This window comes from Aulostomus chinensis, chromosome 1 (assembly GCF_037954235.1).
Source record: "Aulostomus chinensis isolate RoL2024-O1b breed Wild chromosome 1, RoL_Achi_v1.0, whole genome shotgun sequence".
Classification (NCBI taxonomy): domain Eukaryota; kingdom Metazoa; phylum Chordata; class Actinopteri; order Syngnathiformes; family Aulostomidae; genus Aulostomus; species Aulostomus chinensis.
In genome coordinates this window covers 54,088,059-54,108,867 of record NC_141320.1, presented here as the reverse complement: position 1 = coordinate 54,108,867, position 20,809 = coordinate 54,088,059, and the positions used below count along the sequence as shown (strand labels likewise).

Sequence of the window (20,809 nt, the reverse complement as noted above, 5' to 3'; positions counted from 1 at the left end):
CGAAACTTTCACTACATTACTGTTAGCATCATTTTGAGTTCATTAACAATTCTTACTACATCACTGTCGCATCATTTTGAGATCATTAGCAATTCTTCTGACATCACTTTCGCATTTTTTGAGGTTCGTAGCAACTCTTACTACATTACTGTTGCATTATTTTGAGTTTAGTAGCAACTCTTACTACATCACTGTCAGCATCACTTTGAGGTTGTTCGAAACACTTACTACATTATTGTAAGCATCACTGAGTTCATTAGCAATTCTTACAACACCACTGTCGCATCATTTTGAGGTCATTCGCAATTCTTACGACATCACTGTAGCATCATTTTGAGATCATTACCTATTCTTCCGATGTCACTTTCGCATTATTTTGAGGTTCGTAGCAGCCCTTACTACATGACTTTCAGCATCACTTTGAGGTTATTCGAAACTTTCACTCCATTACTGTTAGCATCATTTTGAGTTCATTAGCAATTCTTACTAGATCACTGTCGCATCATTTTGAGATCATTAGCAATTCTTTAGACATCACTGTAGCATTATTTTGAGGTTATTAGCAACTCTTACTATCTTACTGTCAGCATCATTTTTAGGTTACTCGCAACTCTAACCGCATGAGTGTCAACATCACTTTGAGGTTATTCAAAACTTTCACTACATTACTGTTAGCATCATTTTGAGTTCATGAGCAATTCTTCTGACATCACTGTCGCATTATTTTGATATTCGTAGCAACTCTTACTACATTATTGTTGCATTATTTTAAGGTTCGTACCAACTCTTACTACGTGACTGTCAGCATCACTTTGAGGTTGTTGTAAACACTTACTACATTACTGTAAGCATCCCTGAGTTTATTAGCAACTCTCACTACATTACTTTTAGCCTCATTTTTAGTTCATTAGCAATTCTTACGACATCACTGTTGCATTATTTTGAGATTGGTATCAATTCTTACTACATCACTGTCGCATCATTTTGAGAGCTTTCGCAATTCTTCCGACATCACTGTCGCATTATTTTGAGGTTCGTAGCAACTCTTACTACATGACTGTCAGCATCACTTTGAGGTTGTTCGAAACACTTACTACATTACTGTAAGCATCACTGAGTTTATTAGCAACTATCACTACATTACCGTCAGTACCATTTTGAGTTTATTAGCAAGTCTTAAGAATATCACTGTCACCTCATTTTGAGATCATTAGCAATTCTTCTGACATCACTGTCGCATTATTTTGAGGTTCGTAGCAACTCTTACCACATTACTGTGTCATTATTTCAAGGTTTGTTGCAACCCTTACTACATTACTATCAGCATCACTGAGTTTATTAGCAACTATCACTCCATTACTCTTAGCATCATTTTGAGTTTATTAGCAATTCTTACTACAGCACTGTCGCATCATTTTTAGATCATTAGCAATTCTTCCCACATCACTGTCGCATTTTTAGGTTTGTTTCAACTCTTACTACATTACATTCAGCATCACTGAGTTTATTAGCAACTATCACTACATTACTGTTAGCATCATTTTGAGTTCATTAGCAATTCTTACTACATCACTGTAGCATCATTTGGAGATCATTAGCAATTCTTACGACATCACTGTAGCATCATTTTGAGGTTATTAGCAACTCTTACTACATCACTGTCAGCATCATTTTTAGGTTACTCGCAACTCTCACCACATGACTGTCAACATCACTTTGAGGTTATTCGAAACTTTCACTACATTACTGTTAGCATCATTTTGAGATCATTAGCAATTCTTCCGACATCACTGTCGCATTATTTTGAGGTTAGTAGCAACTCTCACTACATGACTGTCGCATTATTTTGAGGTTCGTAGCAACTCTTACTACAATACTGTTGCATTATTTTAAGTTTAGTAGAAACTCTCACTACATCACTGTAGCATCATTTTGAGGTTTGTAGCAACTCTCACTACATCACTGTAGCGTAATTTTATCCTTGAGATTGGGGACCAATAATTTTATTTTCCATTTTTGGGACATGTACTGTACACAGACACACAGATTTATGAAAGTCACTTTCAGATGCCTGAAATTCCTTTGGGGACTAAAGTCTAGAAAAGTAATTTGAACATTTGTGTGTACTTTGTTTTGTGATGATAAGATTTACACCGACCAAGTCAGCCATATTGGCACCACAATCCAATTGGCATGTCAATAAACATCACCCAATAAACCAAGGTCTTCTGTCTCAATGTATGTCACTGAAACATACTGTATTGTATTGCCTCACACTTACAGCATACAAGGATGCATGGCGTGGGTGGAACTGCCTGAATCTCTTCTGCAATGGAAGTTTGGTCAACCGTGTGGAACATTCCTGCACGATCCCCTTTGAGTGGGAAAGTAGCATCAACACAGCACCACGTGGTCCACCAGCAGCTTGGATTTCTGCTCCTTGTCTTGTAGTTCCACTTGACTTCTCCAAGGGAAGAGACTGCAAATAGTCAAGAACTCTGGGAAATTTGGTGGCTGTGGCCTCCTCAAATTCCACATTGATGTGGACACCAGTTCAAAGTTTGAAGTGCAGTTATCAACTCTGCACTGAAGTTGTTTCGTTAAAGGATAAATGATTTCCATTGTCCAATGATTATTTTACATTCCAATCCTCTAAAGTGATGGAGTGATACTGTAAATATGTAGAAATTCTCTATTGTTCAAAGTACAGATTCTGTGTTTATACATTGTATTAGTTTTTATACTTGGAGAAACCAGAATCTAACAGGAAATCACTGTAGAAAGTTGGCTCAGTTTCATAAAGTAACAACTAAATAGCTTCAATTGACAGTGATTGACCTTAAACTTGGCAATTTTAATCACTATGCTTGCTTTTCCACTGTCAAATGAACTTTTTAATGGGAAATTCCTGCTCATAGACTGGTTTGTTTCATACATGAACCAGTAAGAGCCCTGAACTTAGAGAAGAACCTGAAAGGTCCTTGTTCTTCATGTGTTTTTACGTGATGGGCCTTTTTTCCTGCAGTTTAATTCACATTTATCAACAATTAAAGGGCACCTAGAATGAAAATCATTGTTTTTGTGTTTTTGGTGTTTCTTCAACGTCCCCCAGCTGTGGGGAACACACACCAAGTGTGAGGCAGTGTCATAACCTCTGTTTGAAGGATCTCCCCTTTTTTGAATCGCCGTGGGAAAATGGACCAATGCGATTTTGGCTGAAGTGTTACGTCACAGTTCAGTCAGTGCCCCCCCCCCCCACTCACACACACCCCTTTGACATATTTCGGGGGGGGGGGGGGGCGATTATGCGAGCGAGCCGAGTGAGTGCAGCGCTCTTGTGTCGCAACTGGAGCCTGCAGCAGCAGCACTGACTGAGCAGATTGATTGAAGGAATGGCCTCGATAGAATTGAGACCTTTGTTTTATCTGCGCTGTCTGTCGCTAGCTGGCCTGGCCTGGCTTGAGGGGGAAGGAATCTCGCCAGCCAGGCAGGCTACCAAGGGGCCAGGCCACCAGGAAAACTCCCAGTTGTCCCGACGGTCACCCCGCCGCTGCATATACGGCTGGATCTGCGAATGGGCCGTGGCTACTTGGTATCTTATCTTACGAATGTTGTTGTATGATATGGAATGTTGTCAATTGACAGTAGCCGTCACACTTAGCACTGGCGACAGTTAGCCGAGAAAGTGGGAGTACTTTCTTTTCAGTGACAGTGAGGGCAGCCAATCACCGAGTAGTAGTTAAATGAGGTTGCCAGATAAACAACGGCAACTGATCGCCGTCAACTCATGCACTTGCATAAATAATGAGGTTGCCAGATGAGGTCAGAAACGACCCCAATAGGGACAAATGAGGCATTCTAAACCCAACATGGTAACATAGCGGTTTCAGAGAGCCTTTTAGGAAGCTTCTGAGCCATCACAGACCCAACCATTTTTTGTGGGGTTACATATCACACCACAGAACAAGAATTAATATCCCTTCAACCTCTCTATGGCACCTTTAATGTACTGTAATTTAATGAGTTGGGACTGTGAAAGCTGCTGTGTATTTTTACAGTTTATTCCATGTAATTTTGTGGAACAGTTCATCACTGTAATTTGACGGTATTCGTCTGGAAACTCTGCTGCCAGACTTTTTACCGTTTTTTTATAGTTTTTTTTCTTGACAGTGTACACAGAGGTCTCGTGGTTGAGCCGGGGCACACAGAGTCCCGCCCCCACACAGCTGAGAAACGCAGCTCTGAGCAGCTGCCTCAGTCACACAGAAGATAGACGCGTTTCCTGGTTGGCGAGTGCAGACACAACTTCTCTGAGTGCAGGGTTCACTTCTCTCATTGCTGTTTGTTCACTGTTGAGGTTTTATTCCTCCACCAACCTGCTTCTGTCTGGAAAGAAACAAATAACTGGAGTGCTGCACATCAACAGACTTGGTGTTTGGACACGGACGAATGAAGTTTGGCTTTTTGTTTCTTCCATCAGATCAGAGCTGATAGGAAAAACAATCAGGTGGTTTTATTAAACCAGCAGTGAGCTGGACTTCAGCCCAGGTCCTCAGTCCCACTGTCAGTTCACTTCAACATGGACGAACTAAATCCAACCCTCACCTGGCCTGGAAATCAATAACAATTACATAACAACTCCTTTATTTCTCTCCTGTTCAGGTCCAGTTGGACTCCATCCATCATCATCTTCCGCTTATTCCTTACTATTAAGGGTCGCGGGGGGGCTGGAGCCTATCCCAGCATCTACGGGCAAGAGGCGGGGTACACCCTGGACAGGTCGCCAGTCCCAGTTGGACTCATTCATCTCTATATGGTAGGATTTCACTTCATGAGTTCAGAAGCATCTTCACATGAGATGCTGGTTCCTCAAATTGATTGATTGTTGAATTCTGTGTTTGATGTCTGAATTCTGTCTTTGATCTCTGGGTTCTGTGCATTGAATTCCTGCTCCAGTCTTTGATCTCTGACTGATTCTAAACTCATCAAAGGATCACATCAGCATCTTGGTCCAGACTCCAGATGGTGATTTTACCAAGTGCACCACAGTCCTTGTTGCTGTCTGCTGTTGGGTCACAGCAAAGTAATGAAACAGCCTGACGGTCCTCAGGAGGAAATCCAACAACCTCCAAAGATGGAGGTGAATCTAGACCCTCTCATGTTGGCCATCCTTGATGAACTTGGGCGGTACTGTGGTGCTGGGATGAGGTCATGGAGCTGATCTGGGAGCAGTCCTGATGTTAAATGATGAGATGAAGGACAGTGTGGAGGCAAAATGGACAAAATGTGTTAACATAAAATAAAATTGTAAACCTGTTTGAAGTCTTATTTTGTGTTTGATGGACATTTTTAAAATCACTAATGATTTTTTGACTGAACGTCCTGGATCCTGTGGTGCCTGATGAGGAGACAACTTGAGTACAGAGTTGGAGAAGAGGGTTTTTGGAGGGGAGATGATTTTTGCAGTGCTACAAGTCAATAAAATGTCATCATTTTTCAAAATGTCCTCACTAAGATGGTTATTAATTCTCTCTCTCCCTCATTCTCAGCTGCTACAGCCTTTAAAGAAAACCTTTGACTGGTGGATCTAACAAAGATCAGATGTTGTCTCCTCTAGAACATCAACAGCTTAACGTTGTGGGCAGGACTCCTACCTGAGCAGGGAGACCCCAATGGATTTCTAGTCCTGATAGGGAGAGGGAGCCTCCTGGGTCACGGAGTGGGGAACCTGATAGGGAGTGGGATGACCCGCCCATTGTGGGTGATTGACAGGGCAGGTTTGATCTATGTTTTCATTTTCAAAAGTAATTTTGAATATTTGTGGAAAGTTAGCCCAACTTGAACATGGAGAAGATGTCTTCTGATAGTGAATCGACTGTTGTCACATTTAAGGATCACTTGAGCTGATAAGATGAAGGCTACACAGGACCAGCTGGAGATTCCAGGGATTGAACCCAGGGCCTCATACATGCTCAGCATGCGCTCTACCACTGAGCTACACCCCCTCTGGTAGAGTCACTGTTTAACTGATGCAGGAACACAAACACAGACACAACATTTATTTTCTTCATTTTAGGGATGTCTGTGTAGGTTCTCATTCGTCCAGGTCATCGTAGATCGAAGCGAAGTAAAATCTGGTCAAATGGACGTAAGTTTATCTTGAAGACGTTTCACCTCTCATCCGAGAGGCTTCTTCAGTTCTAGTGAAGAGTGTGGAAACTCCAGCTTATAAACCTATGTGGGAGTGGTCAGTGCTATTGTGGTGGAAACGACCCTCCCGAGACTCCCGAACACTGTCGTTTGGGGCCTCCCCAAACGACAGTCGTTGTGCGGTGTCAGGGAGTTTCACCGACCACTCAGATGCTAATGGACTGTGCTGGCAGCAGCAACTCAGTCGCGTTTTAAGGTCTCATATGTGTGAATGTCACTGAGAAGAGAACTGATCTTGTCCTGGTAGTCAGTTGTGTCAAGGACCACCATGCATCTTCCTTTGTCAGCCGGAAGGATGGTGATGTTCTCATCTTTGCTCAGTGCATTCAAGGCCTTCCTTTCCTGGACCGAGAGGTTGGCAGAGGGGACCTTCGCTTCGGAGAGGGCCGCTGTGACCTTGAGTCGTAGTTCATCTGCTTTTGTGGTGGAGAGGTTGTTCTTCTTGATGGCGGATTCTGTGGCAGTGATGAGGTCCACCGTCGGGAGATGTTTCGGGGTGACAGCAAAGTTCATTCCTTTGGCAAGGACGCGTTTCTCAGGACTGGTGAGCTCCCTGTTGGATAAGTTCCTTATCCACCTGTCCTGCGAGTCCGCTGGGGTTGGGCCTTCTGCTTCTCGTTCCCGGTCGAGGCGAGACTGGAGGCGAGCGAATGTCCTTTTCTGCCTCTCCTTGCTCTTCTGATGTTGAGATAGTTGGGCTGTCCCAACGAAGGAGGTGACCTTGTCCAAGATGGCGGGTGGCAAAAATGGCGATAACTCTTGATTAAGGTGATCTAGCTTGGTCTTTAGTCCCTCGATGGTGAAATGGACCTGTCTCACTCTCTCGTTGAGAAGCTGATTTTGTGCCCGTTCCAAAATCTTGCTGGCCCTGTGGCCCCTCACGGTGGATCCTAGTAGTAGGCTAGTGGGAATGAGGTTGTGTTGGCGGCATCGGAGGTTGGAACGTAGATGGTTCCTGTAGTCTGCGATTTTCCTTGCAGTCCTTTCGCATTCCCGCACCACACTAAGGATGTCCTTCCCATAGTGTTCGGCAAGATGTCTGTGTAGGTTCTCATTCATCCAGGTCATCGTAGATCGAAGCGAAGTAAAATCTGGTCAACTGGACGTAACTGAGCCTGTGATCTCAAAGGCTCTGTGATCTCTGTCATTTCACTGTGATGTCAGCCCTCACAGTCTGAAGGCGTGTTCACATCAATCGTGACACAAATTTTCGTGCAACAAGTTCACATGTAAAGTCCATGTAGAGAGCTGAACTGGTGTGTGTACTCGCCGGCAACATGAGTGACGCGTATTCATGCATTTGAAAGTATTCAACTTTTGTGACAAATTCTCATGACAAGGAGTCCAGAGAGCCTGTCAGCGTTGAGATTCCCCTGGCGTCAGGGAAGTCATGTCAACGGTCCTGGAGCCTGGAGTTGGTGTTGGACCTTGATATCCTGGCACCGATCCTCACAAACAGGTCATCGAACAGGAACCTCGTCAGCCTGAAGTAGCGCTGGAAACGGCCGTCGTCCAGGCACAGTTCTTGGAGAAAGAGAGTTAAGAAGTTTAGAGGTCCAAGAAGCTTCTTCAGTTCAAAACTTGCCTTTAACCTTCAGTCTAACGCTGTTCCAGCATTGGATGAAAGAGACTGGTGCTCTCATCTTCTTCAACACTGACTTGTTCTACCAGGACAAGAGAATCTGAGCTTGGATGTCATTTAGCAGTCAAAGGCTTGTTAAACTGGTCAACATCAGCTGGTGTTCACTCTGATGATGTAGCGATGGTCTGGATTCTTCCTTCTGGAGCACCAAGCTGCTGGGAAGAAGCCTGATGATGTCAGAGTTGTGTTCAGTGGCTCCTGCTGGGTCCATTTCTGACAAATGGGCTCCAAAGAGTTCAGCTGTTTCAAAGGTCAGGGTTGCTGTTAGCAGACGAGGTGGCCGAGTGGTTAAGGCGATGGACTGCTAATCCATTGTGCTCTGCATGCGTGGGTTCGAATCCCATCCTCATCGCAAGTGTCTCTAGTTTCTGCTCCTAGATTATGGAAAGACTCTGAACTGTGAGGCTTTTAACTGACACAGATACCAGTTGAGTCAACTTCCCTTTCACAACCTGACCAAAACAACTCTGACACCCAGAGCTCACATGTGTCAATCACCTCTGGAGAAGGTCCCGCCCCCTTAGAGCCATAAATCCTCCCATCAGTGAAGAAAACTGAAGACACCTCTTGGATGAGAGCTGAAGCGTCTTCTAGAAACCTGAAAAAGTCCACTTGGAACGTTTAAATCATTCTACAATCCTACAGTTTCACTGAGCTTTTGTCCAAAGCCATGTTCATGTATCACATGTATATAATATATATGTGACACTCTTTCATCTACTCATTAACCAAAAATACAGTCTCATACCAGTAAATTTGTGCAGAAGAAAACGTTATTTGTGCTGCTTCTTTATTCATTTATTAAGTTTAGTTAGTATTTTTTAATGTGTTTTCTTTCAAGTCACATTTTGTCCATTAACTTCATAATCAGAGTCGCCATCTCATCACATGACTAAAGTCTGGGTTCTGTATTGGTGGTAAAATATCCTTCCATGCCCCTCACTAGTTTGCACACAGAAAAGCATATTTTACTGGTTTCAGATCTCTTAGCTTGTTCTCTCTCTTAAACCAGCTGAGGCAGCTTTCATTGTGTGATTGATTTTAAAATATAAATATGGAACAGAACCATTGGAATCAGATGTCAGGACATTTGAAGGAATGTCAATCTCCTGTTGAAATGTTGCAGTGTGCAGCTGAGGCTCTCTGGCAGTGGCACCAGGAGCCACAATGGCAGAACCTGGACCCTCCTGGAGGAGAACCACAGGTGAGGGCCTTCTTGGCTCCAGATTGATGGAAATCAAGTGTCTGAGGCTGTTAGCAGCCATGAAGTTGATCTGGTTGGCACTGGTATTTGTTCTTGCTGCAGCTCAGGAGTGATTCAGGAGAAGAGTTTCAGAACAGCCCAGGTTGGGGACTGGAATTTTAAAATTTCCCCTGGAACCAAACAACCTTGGGAGGTAAAACCTCCAATCATAGCCACTCAGATGCAGCAGCAGAAAGAAGCTGTCATCCACCCTGACAGTCAGAGCATCAAGTCAAGAAAACATCACCATCTTGTAGTTCCAAACCTCCACCTGTCAGATTCAGCTACTTCTTATTGTGGGACTTTAAACTTGAACACCATGGAATTTGGACAAGGAGTTTTCCTTCAAGTCCAAACATCATCGTCCAGCCTCCAACCAGAGGTCCATCAGTTATCATGGAGCCACAGGTGGAGTCTGGATTCTTTTCAGGAATGAGACGGCAATGAGAGTCCTGCCAAGTGACATCACTGACATGAATGGATGACTTCAGTCATGTGACTGGATGACTTCAGTCACGTGACTGGAGGACACCCAGATAGCAAAGGTCCACTCGTGTGTCCTCACTGCTCCACAGGTCTGTCAAATGTTCTGTAAAATAGTTGGACCCAGCAGAGCTGCTAGATTAGGAGTTGATGGAGTCGTTGCAGATACCAGGGTCCAAAGTCCAGCTTGAACCTGGTTTGTGCAGTTCTTTGTCAAGCTAGCAGCCATTCTTTTCACTGCCAAGCTAAAGTGACTTCTGTCAACAAAGGTCAACATACAAAAGGATATTTCTACTGGCAGTTCAAGATTTTGATCAAACTCCTTTTTCAGAGCTGGAACCTTCCTCTTGTGTCAGCTTTCTGTTCCCATCTCCATGGTAACGGTCAGTTTTGACCCACGTCTTCAATCAGCTGTCAAATAAACTAAAACAGTTTTCTATCCTCCAAGTTGTTTCCATCTCTTGGTGACCTTGTTAGGCTTCCTTATCCATGGAAATATTGGTTTGAAGATTTAGTTGTGGGCCTCTGGACCTTTTTTTAGTCACTAAACCCTGGATTTATTTTTTCAGCAACAGAACTTTAATACAAACACAAAATGAAAAGCAGAACAAGCCAGAACCCAAAATATGGATTTGCAAGGTCAACAAACAACAACCAGTCAAGCAAACCAAACCAACAGAAACCAACTACAAATTGTTTGAGTCATGACAAAGTCCAGGACCCACTTTTCACCCTACAATGTAAACCAATGGGAGGCTGTCTCCTCAGACACACATAGCCTCAAACTGACGCTTCTCTCGTCTACACTGTAACTCTCTCCACTTCACAAATAACTTCACTACATTCCTGACAAAAATGCCTACTAAAATATGTTACATTCAACTTTTGACCACAATCTGGGGATTGATGAGCCTTTTTCAAACAACAAACTCTCCAAAAATCCTCTCTCCTCTCCACTCTGACAGAGAGCAGCGGGGGAGGGGCTCTTAGAGGCTCAGCTCTGATTCTCACTTGGTGTCACACTGAGGCTTCTACCTCCTAAACTACAAGTCCCACCGCTCTCATAAAATACATCCTTGGATTCAGGACGACTCCTGCTACTTTTCTGCAGTGGACAGAAGGAGGCTCAGGCCCAAACTACACTGCCTCCAGCTTTAATTAAGACCTCAGTTTTGTTCTCTGCCTCCATGACAGGTTAATGGACATCAACTGGTCCTGAGTCACCAGGAGACAAGGCGATGTCCAGCTGAGTGACATCAGCAGGACTGTGGAGGTTTATACTGAGTCTCCTGACGACAAGTGGCAGTACAGAGATATTAAAGAGGGTCTGAGCTAAAACTGAACCTTGGGGAACTTCAACCTTTGATCTCAGAGTTCTGTTTTTAATCTTAGAATTCTTTCTTTGATCTCTCCTTGATTTCTCAATGATTTCTTTGTGGACTCCAATTGTCTCTGATCTCTCAGTGAGACAAAGACAGAGCAGCTCCAACCTCAGCCTCCAGGAGGCCCTGATCCTCTAGTGGTCAGTCCTCTGTGTTGTGGCTGCAGCAACCCTGGTTTGAATCAGGGTCCCAGCAGCAACATTCCTACTGACTAGTGTTTGTTGTTCAACTGGACAGTTGGTCTGGTGAAGCTCTCTCAGACACTCCTTTCTTCATCCTCCCTTCAGGCTCAGCAGCATCAGTGTCAATGCGTCTGACTCGGACCAGAACCCTCAACCTGGAGGCTGTGGTGCAATGAGAACACATCTGACAACCAATCAGAGGAGGGTCTGTTTGACTCCTGGAAACTCCATGAAAGCCTGAGAGGAACTTGTTCTTCATCTCCAAATTCCCTCCCTGCACGTTGTCTCTCCAGAAATCATTCAAGTCCAAGTTGAACCTTAGACTAAAAGCTCCCAGTAGGTGATGCAGGCTCCACCTCACTCCTGGTTCTGGAACCTCACCAGTTCTTGCTCTCTCACCACTTGGATCTCATGTTCCTGACATCTCTGAGCTTGTTTCCTATCCACCTGTCTCATGTTGATGAGGTCATCCAGCCTGATGATGTCTAGGTTCTCCTTTGAGTGTTTCCCTCTGGGAGAGTTCTCTCTCTGTAACTTGTGTGTGTGTTTGCTCGTATCCTGTTTCTCCTTGACAGCACTTTAGTGTTTTTACCACTGGTGTCTCATCTGTGGTTCACCTTTTATTTGACTTCTTTGTCAAAGATGAAGGTGTTTGTGGTCATTCATCAATCATGTGATGGCTCATGTGACTGTGAGTCTGATGGAGAGCTTGTAGCGTCTCTCACTCTGATCACTTCAGGCTATTGAAGCTACTCTGATGTAGCCTGACTAGCTCAGTCGGTAGAGCATGAGACTCTTAAACTCAGGGTCGTGGGTTCAAGCCCCACGTTGGGCGTTCATCTTGAACATCCCTGCTTGTCCTCTCACTTTCTGCAGCTGTGATTGGGAATTGTAAGAAAAATCACTGAATGAACAACACAAACACAGACTGTGTCTGAAGTTCCACACCTGCACCCGACTCAGAATGAAAAACCAGTTTGGAATCAATTGTATCCACTGTCAATCCTGATTCTGGAGAAATTTCTTCATATGTATTGATGGACGCGAGCCAAGCAGAAATTTCCCACAATGCCATAGTGTTTGGTCAGTGTTGAGCAGGCGTCAGTCTGACAATGATGTCATATTATTGTGTCATCACCTGACCAGACCCAAAAGTAGGCTCAGGTATCAGTTTCTTCTCAATGCTAATGTCTGCTAGCTTAGTCTGCTACTTTGATGGCTCTGCCTGCTCAAAGGTCCAGACCCCTGGATGTGGTGGTTCCTACCTGAACGTAGATTCTGTCAGCTCATGTTGTTAAATCAACTCACCAGGAACACCAGTAGATTTCAATGGACTGACAATGAGTCTCATTGAATGGGTGTCTCGTCCAACGAGAAACACTCAGTCTCAGGTTGAAGCTCATCAATGAGGTCTTGTGGATCAGTGGCTTGCATGAATGAATGAGTTGGAAGACTTCTTGGAAATTAAAGAGGATTTAATACAATTAAGAAAACCCTTAAGACAGAGTGATAATTCCAGCAGAGTAATTAAGGCCCATATTGAGTAGCAGGTATGAATTAGCCTGGATTTATCTGAGCTTCAAGTAGACGTCAAAGAGGCAGGTGGAAAGGTGTGTAGGATGAACGATGGTGACCTCCAACCAAATGAAGAGGACTGAGTGGAGGCTGACCAGCTCTACGGAGTCAGGCGGAGTTTGGCAGCGAGACAGGAGTCCAGGCCTGAATCGGTGTGTGGCAGCACAGACAGCTGTGAGCTGTCATGCCTAATTGGCAATTGCACAGCCAACCACCGGAGGCGCCCTCACTCATAAGAGGGGCGATTCCCTCCCTGCCCCATCTCTCTCTCTCTCTCTCTCTCGCTGCTCCTGACGGGTGACGTCATTTCCGCGCCGGATGTTTTGCTTCGGACAGGTAACGCGGCTTGTCTGCTCACCTGCTGCTCTTGGCTCACGTAGCACTGAGCTAATGATTGTGTATTGTGCTGCAGAGCGGCCGATTTGGTAATGAGAGTCCTGCCAAGTGAAATCACTGACATGAATGGATGACATCAGTCACATGACCCAAACAGCGACCATCAGTCTCCCTCCAATCCTGTACTTGGGTAAACAACAAAAACAGAGTAAAAGTCTCTGGCAACATATTTGTTTCCTGTAGGGTTTCTTCATGTATGTGTGGTGTACCTGCTTTCCCAGAGGACTGCCATCTTTGTTCTGTGGGCTGACATGTTTTAGTGTCAGCACAGGTCATAGCGCTGAGACTGAACTCTCATTCTCCTCCAAGTATTATTTCCACCTCACACTCCTGCATATATTCAAGTGAACAGGGAACACAAATTTATGCTCAACTTCTCCTGTGTATTCATCCACAGTCACTAAACAACAACCAAACCAAACAAAAGGGGGTTTGCTAGCATGGCGATCAGCTGTAGTTCACCATCTTATCCAGGTCACATGACTCAGGAGTAGCGTGGCCGTCTGGCAACCAAAGGGTGGCTGGTTTGATCCTCACTTTCTCCAGTGACCATGTCAAAGTGTCCTTGAGTAAGAGACTGAACCCCTAAATACTTCTGATGAGTAGGTTGGCTCCTTGCATGGCAGCCTTCAGCATCAGTGTGTGAGTGTGTGTGAATGAGAGGACATTGTTCAGCTCCTTGAGTGCTGCTGAGGTAGAAAGGCTCTGTACAAACTGAGTCCTTTTACCATTTCTTTCCTGCTTCTAGCAGCGCTGTCGTCACTTCCTGTGACCGTGGGAGGAAAGGGGTCCCCCTTCAGAATAAGTTTTATATCATTATGTTACTTCCTCTTCAACATGCCTTTAGCAGACCAACTCAGAGAACAGCTCAGTGAGGTAGTGTGGCCGAGCGGTCTAAGGCGCTGGATTAAGGCTCCAGTCTCTGAGGAGGTGTGGGTTCAAATCCCACCACTGCCATCATGTCACTGGAGAGGTGTGGCAGGTCTCTCGCAGCCTTTCCTTTCACTTCCACAGGTATCTTCAAACCTGTGACCAAAAGAAGAAGTGGGTCCTGAAAACTCTCCAGCTGGTCCAGAACGCTGCTGCCTGACTAGAACTAGTAGAAGAGACCATGTCTCTCCTGTACTGGCTTCTCTGCATGGCTCCCTGTCACATTCAGAATAGAATTCTAAATTCTCCTTCTACCATCAAAGTCCTCAACAGTCAGGCTCCTTCCTACCTGACAGAGCTCCTAGTCCCCTATTATCCAGCTAGAACCCTTCGCTCCCAGGATGCAGGGTTACTGGTGGTTCCTAGAGTTCTAAAAGTAGAATGGAGCCAGAGCCTTCAGCTATCAGGCTCCCCTCCTGTGGAACCGTCTCCCAGTTTCAGTGCTCACAGTGGTCCTCAGCGAGCTCAGGGAGCTTGTGAGGATAACCAGACACATGAAAAACTAGAGGGAACATTGGCTGGAGCTCAGTGTCTCCTGATGTACATGGCAGGGCAGCTGCTGCTGATGTCATCAAAATGAGCCCTGGAATCACAAGGTTTGCTGTGACGAGAGGCAGTGACATCAAGACATGTTTGGAGCTGTTTATGGTTGATGGTTCTGTTCATGCCACTGTCACTAAAAAGAGTCAGCATTGCTGTGACAAACCTCAAAGGAAAAAAAGTCCATGGTGACAAGTGGAAAGACATTGATGAGGGACACCTGGATGCTTCTGTTGGTGTTCTTCTTCTTCCTGGAGTGTTCAGATCCTGCAGTGAGGCCACTGATCGTCTCTGGGACGCATCGACAGGCAGAAATATTTTCCGGGCCACAAGGCCACTTCAGAACTTTCAACGAACATCAAGAGTCCTCAGATTTGACGACAGAGACACCGGAGCAAGAACTGACAAGCTTGCCCCCATTGGGGATGTCTGGGAAAGATGGGTGCAGCTCCTTGCACCAACATTCAACCCAGGGCCAGAGGTGAGAGTGGATGAACGTCTTGTCCCTTTCTGAGGAAAATGCCCCTTCCAGCAGTCCATGCCCAGTCACCAGGAAGGACGGCAGAGCAGAGTTTGTGTTCTGGCCTGTTCTGCTTTTCATTTAGTGTTTATATTAAAGTTCTGTTGCTGAAAAAAAGACTTTTATGCCAAACCCAAAGGTTCATTTTATCATTTTTTTAATTGAAATTGAGGGTTTACTGACTAAAAAAAGGTCCAGAGGCCCACAACAAAATATTCAAATCAATATTTCCATGGATAAGGAAGCCTAACAAGGAAACCAAGAGATGGAAACAACTTGGATGATAGAAAATTGTTTTTAGTGAATTTTACAGCTGATTGAAGATGTGGGTCAAAACTGACCGTTACCATAGAGATGGGAACAGAAAACTCAAATGGAAGCTCAAAAGGGGACTGAGCTCCAATGGTAGAGTGCTAGCTTAGCATGTGGGAGGTAGAGGGATCGATGCCCTCATTCTCCAGATTACTTCAGCTTGTTCTGTTGATCAGAGGAGCTGCTGGGTGATGAATGCTGATGTTTGTCCACTGGTGTGATAAAGTGTCCCCTGTTACTGAGATGTGGATGAACACCTGCTCAGGTCAAAGCTGCAATCAAACCAGGGACTCTGAACCTCCCACACAGTGAAGGAGTTTGTCCTGCAGGTTGATGGACGCTTATTAAGTTCTATCTTTGATCAAATATAAGAAATGTAAAATAATTCAACATTGATTGCATTTCCCTCCTTTCTTTGGTGCCCTCAGACTTTCTGAGAACTGTAGGAGGAACTGCCCACTATTCTGTGTTTCTTCTGCTCAGTGGAGGAAGGAACGAAGGACCGGAGCTCTAAGATTTTCAGTTCCTACATCAGTGAACAGACTTTCTGTGCTGCAAGGAACCAAAGCTACTAAGGAGGATTACAGAGTTTGGGAGTCAGTGACTTAATAGAGTCTAACAAAGGGTTGAACCTGAATGAGACAGTCACCCTTCAACATGGGGCCATGGCAGAGTGAACCAAGAACACTACAATGGGGGTGAGAGTGGAGCCATGATGGATTCACAGTTCATCACCTCCACCATCATGTGGACCACCTGATCACCTCTCCCTCAACCTCTAAATAACTCATTCCCTGACCGGGAATCGAACGCGGGCTGCGGCGGTGAAAGCGCCGAATCCTAGCCACTAGACCACCAGGGACCACACTGAGCTCTCCAACAACAGAGACTATAGACAATGACTCAAGAACACAGGACTCTGTTGTCTCAGCTTGAGATGCAGAGGGTCCACCAAGACCACCAGACACCTCAGCCTCCTAAAGACAGTCCACCCCAAGGATCCTGTCCCCCTCTGCTCCAACTCAGCCCTCCATTCATAACTGACTTTGTCTCAGTCTCTTCCCAATGCCAGTCACTGAAACACTGACAATGTGATGGGGGCTTCCTGTCTTTATTACATTTTCTTCAAAGGATCCCGTGTGTCTTCTTTCTCTCTGTCTGTACTGGAGTGTGGTACCAGGCCCAGCTTGAACGGGTGACTGTGTCTGAGTGGGTCGAGGCTGGGCTGCAGGTATTGGGAGGTTTGAACCCATCTGTGAGGCTCCAGGTGGAGCGATCACCTGTGAGGGTCCAGGGACAGCAGGAAGCTGCACAGATGGTAAAGACATGGAGGGGAGACAGGTGGTGCTGGAGCAGTGACAGGAAGTGTCTGGCATTTTGGTTCATCCTGTGAGATGACGTGAGGTTGTGGTTTTGCCTCCAGCCTCACCTCCTCATCAGTGTTCAAAAGGTTCAAAGGTGAAAAAATGGGATTCAACCAAACAGCTGGAATGAAGAGTTGGTAACACTTGCAGAGCTGCAGGGAGCTGGACAGGTCTCACCGTGGGGGGATTTGTCCCACAGATCCTGCTGAAGTGGCTCCTTCTCCTGAGACCTGCAATGCTGGCTGGACCTTTGGAAAAAGAACACAACAAATCTTCATAAACATTTACTTCAGCAGGAACACACAAGAAGGTGGGACTGGTTCCTTTTTCATGTTCACTATTTTGTCGTCTTGGTTCATGTTTTGGTTGTCAAAGTCAATTCTGAATATTTGTGGAAAGTTCGCCTGCCTTTACTTGTACCAATACTTTCTTTAGTAACAAATTAAAAAGCTCAAGCTAAACTTCAGTCAGGACAACCATTCTTTCTCATTCTTCGACCTCTGTTTTATGTCCATGACCATCCTGTCTGTCACCTTTGGTGATGGAGACATCAGTTGATGACATCAGCAACGGTCCTCAACCTAACTGCCTCTGCCAGAAGCGAGCTGTCATCTGTCTCAGGGGACACAGTCGGGTGGACCGGGGCGGATGAGGGCCTGCTGCTTCCTTGAAATATTTCTAAATATTTCAGTTGCAACTGTATAGTGATGGTGGCTCAGTTTAGAGCTGTCAATCAATGTTAATAACTGATCTTAGCATCTGGAGATTATTTTAGGAACACAAATACTTTTACTTCATTCTGAGGATGAGCAGATGTTCAATATAATTCTCATTTCCTGGTCAAAGACTCCTGCTAGTCAGAGAGGATCTGGGCTGGATTGGAAAGCTTCTGAGAGGAAAACCTTCACTCTGGACTGGACTGAGAACGGAGCAGCCTCAGCTTCCTGGAGCCTGACTTGCCTCTGTGGTCTAAGGCTGTGTGGGCTGACATCACAGTGAAACTACTGAGATCACAGAGCCTTTGAGATCACAGGCTGACTTCCTTTTTATCCCTAAAATGAAGAATAAAAATGTTGTGTCTGTGTTTGTGTTGCTGCATCAGTTAAACAGTGACTCTGACAGAGGGGATGTAGCTCAGTGGTAGAGCGCATGCTTCGCATGTATGAGGCCCCGGGTTCAATCCCCGGCATCTCCAGCTGGTCCTTTGGAGCCTTCATCTTATCAGCTAAATTGATCCATAAATGTGACAACAGTTGATAACAAACTACCAGAAGAGAAACCAGTCTGTTGCATATCAAAGTATTTGTAGCTGGGTCAGTGTGACTGTGAGCCTTCATAGCCAGCATGAAGGAGCTGGTTTCATCTTTGCTGGGGAAATCCCACACACACTGCTCTCAGTTCCAAATGTGTGTGTCCTCACTCCTCCGTCCTCCTGCTGCCCTCAGAATACAGACACAATTCAACCTGGCAAGTTTGGAGCATAGAAGTGCTCCTGAAGAGATGTGTGTCAGCCCACAGCTGGCTGTTCTTACCTGGAACCTCAAGATGAAACTGCTTCCACAGATTGGAAATGAATCTGATGTTGACTTTTGGACAAATCACCTGTTCATCAGTTCATCATCACTTCCATCCATTTCTACTGCTTATCTTGTTATAGAAAGGAGTCTATCTGCTGTGTGACTGAGGCAGTTACTGTGAGCTGCTGCATGTCTCAGTGTGTGTGTGGGGGGGGGGGCTGTGTGTGACTGGTCGGCTGCCAAGGATTATTGATGAGATCAATCATGATCAGCTCTGAGATCACGGCACAGAAGAAGGAGACTTTTTGATTTTTGGGGGTTCAGTTTCTAAGTCAGACACATCATCACAATTTGAAGTTTTCCTCCAGTAAAAAACAAAACCAAACAAAAACATGATTTGACTTTTGATGTCTCCATTTTTTGGAAATTGTGAGTCCAACAAGCAGGAGGCCGTTTGAGCTTGGAAACTGTGAAGCATCACCAGTAACTGCTGGTTAATTTACAGGTGTTTCCTCCAAAAAGTTTAAAAATGAACTCAATGCTGAATCCCTCGTCGTCATCACTGAGCTGCAGAACTGGTCCATGCAGGAGGCTGAGCAGGTCTTCCTCTCTGGTCCAGTGTCTCAGCACAGGTCAGAGTAGAGAATTAAAACATGAACACAAATCTTTATCAGCTGTTTACTGATATCAGTGACTACCTTCAAGTAAGAGTGTTAGTGAATGGACCCTTTTTAAAGTTTATGTTATAATGTTTGAAAAATGATGCTCACAAAAACACTATAAAAGTGTTTGTGCTAAAATGATTCCGTAGATTTTATTGCCATTTTAAGAGTTCAAGCGTATTTTGGTGACATTGTTTGATATCATGACTCTCAGTTCCTTTAGCAGGACCATCGTGACATGAAATCTTCCTCATCATCCCATATCGACCCTCAACCCCTCACACAGAACCAGGAGCCCTCAACTGAAGGAACCTTTAAAACTGAGAAGTTGGACAGAAAGCAGTATTTTGGTGGAACGAACCTTTAAAACTATAAATTAGAAAGTATTTTGGTGGAACGAACCTTTAAAACTATAAATTAGAAAGTATTTTGGTGGAACAAACCTTTAAAACTATAAATTAGAAAGTATTTTGTTGGGATTGGAATAAACCTTTTATACTATAGTTAGAAACTAAAGGACAGGAAGTAGTATTTTGGTGGAATAAACCTTTAATACTACAGTTAGAAAGTAGTATTTTGCTATCATCTAATTCGATAGGTGGCGCTGTCACCAAAAAACAAAAGTTCCAGAACTGCATTTTATCATCCAATTCAGTAGGTGGTGCTGTGGGGTCCTGGAACTGCAGCTCTCTGGTGCTGCAGGATCTCCTCTTGGAAAGCCTCACAGTTCAGAGTCGTTCCAGAATCTAGGAGCAGAAACCAAAGTCTCCTACGACGAGGATGGGATTGGAACCCACGCCTGCAGAGCTCAATGGATCAGCAGTCCATCACCTTAACCACTCGGCCACCTCGTCTCCTGACCACCATGATGTGCTGCTTTCTCTGAGCCTTTGAAACAGCTGAACTCTTTGGAGCCCATTTGTCAGAAATGGACCCAGCAGGAGCCACTGAACACAACTCTGACATCATCAGGCTTCTTCCCAGCAGCTTGGTGCTCCAGAAGGAAGAATCCAGACCATCGCTACATCATCAGAGTGAACACCAGCTGATGTTGACCAGTTTAACAAGCCTTTGACTGCTAAATGACATCCAAGCTCAGATTCTCTTGTCCTGGTAGAACAAGTCAGTGTTGAAGAAGATGAGAGCACCAGTCTCTTTCATCCAATGCTGGAACAGCGTTAGACTGAAGGTCTGAAGGTCCCTGGTCTGGTCCAGGTTTCAACAGGGGACCAGCATCAGCCAGCATTTAAATGTGGACAGCAGTGGAGGTGAAGCCCACATCAAGGAAACAAGCCTCCTATCACTGTCCTGTGCTGAGTTTCTTTAAAAAAAAAGTGAGACAAACTCAAGAGTTTCTGTTTCCTGTGTTGGACTTTGGCTCAGAGAATCAGAGCCAATCAGAAGCTTGTTGGTCTTGGATGCTGGTGATCAGGAGCAATGAGGGGCTCAGTGTCTTGCTCAAGGACACTTCAACATGGTCACCAGCTGAAGTGAGAACTGAACCAGCAACTCTGCTAGACGGCCACTCTTCGTCCAGGCCGTGCCCCCCTAACCTGAATCATCATGATGTCATTATTTGTTGCTTTAATTCACCAAATGTGTGACGTGGTGAGTTTGTCAGGAGTTTAAAGACCAAAGTTGTGAACACACAGAGAAGTAAACCTGTCAAAGCTGCTTCACTTGATGAGAGAAACTGAGGAACTGATAGAAGAGCAACAAAGAAAATGGAGTCAGAAGGTCGTCTTCTTCACTGCTCAGTCACAACACTGACACACACACACACACACACACACACACACACACACACACACACACACACACACACAAATAGTTTGTCTTTGAGAGAGGCCA

At 44.9% G+C, this 20,809-nt stretch overlaps 3 non-coding genes across 3 annotated transcripts; all 3 read left to right on the top strand.

Moving 5' to 3' along the window:
* Nucleotides 1-11,904: 11,904 nt before the first annotated feature.
* trnak-cuu (transfer RNA lysine (anticodon CUU)) lies at nucleotides 11,905-11,977 on the top strand. The gene has a single exon. It is a non-coding gene; the product is annotated as a tRNA-Lys (tRNA).
* Nucleotides 11,978-13,988: 2,011 nt separating this feature from the next.
* On the top strand, nucleotides 13,989-14,070 carry trnal-aag (transfer RNA leucine (anticodon AAG)). Its single transcript has one exon. It is a non-coding gene; the product is annotated as a tRNA-Leu (tRNA).
* Nucleotides 14,071-17,902: 3,832 nt separating this feature from the next.
* trnaa-cgc (transfer RNA alanine (anticodon CGC)) lies at nucleotides 17,903-17,974 on the top strand. Its single transcript has one exon. It is a non-coding gene; the product is annotated as a tRNA-Ala (tRNA).
* The last annotated feature ends 2,835 nt before the right edge of the window (nucleotides 17,975-20,809 follow it).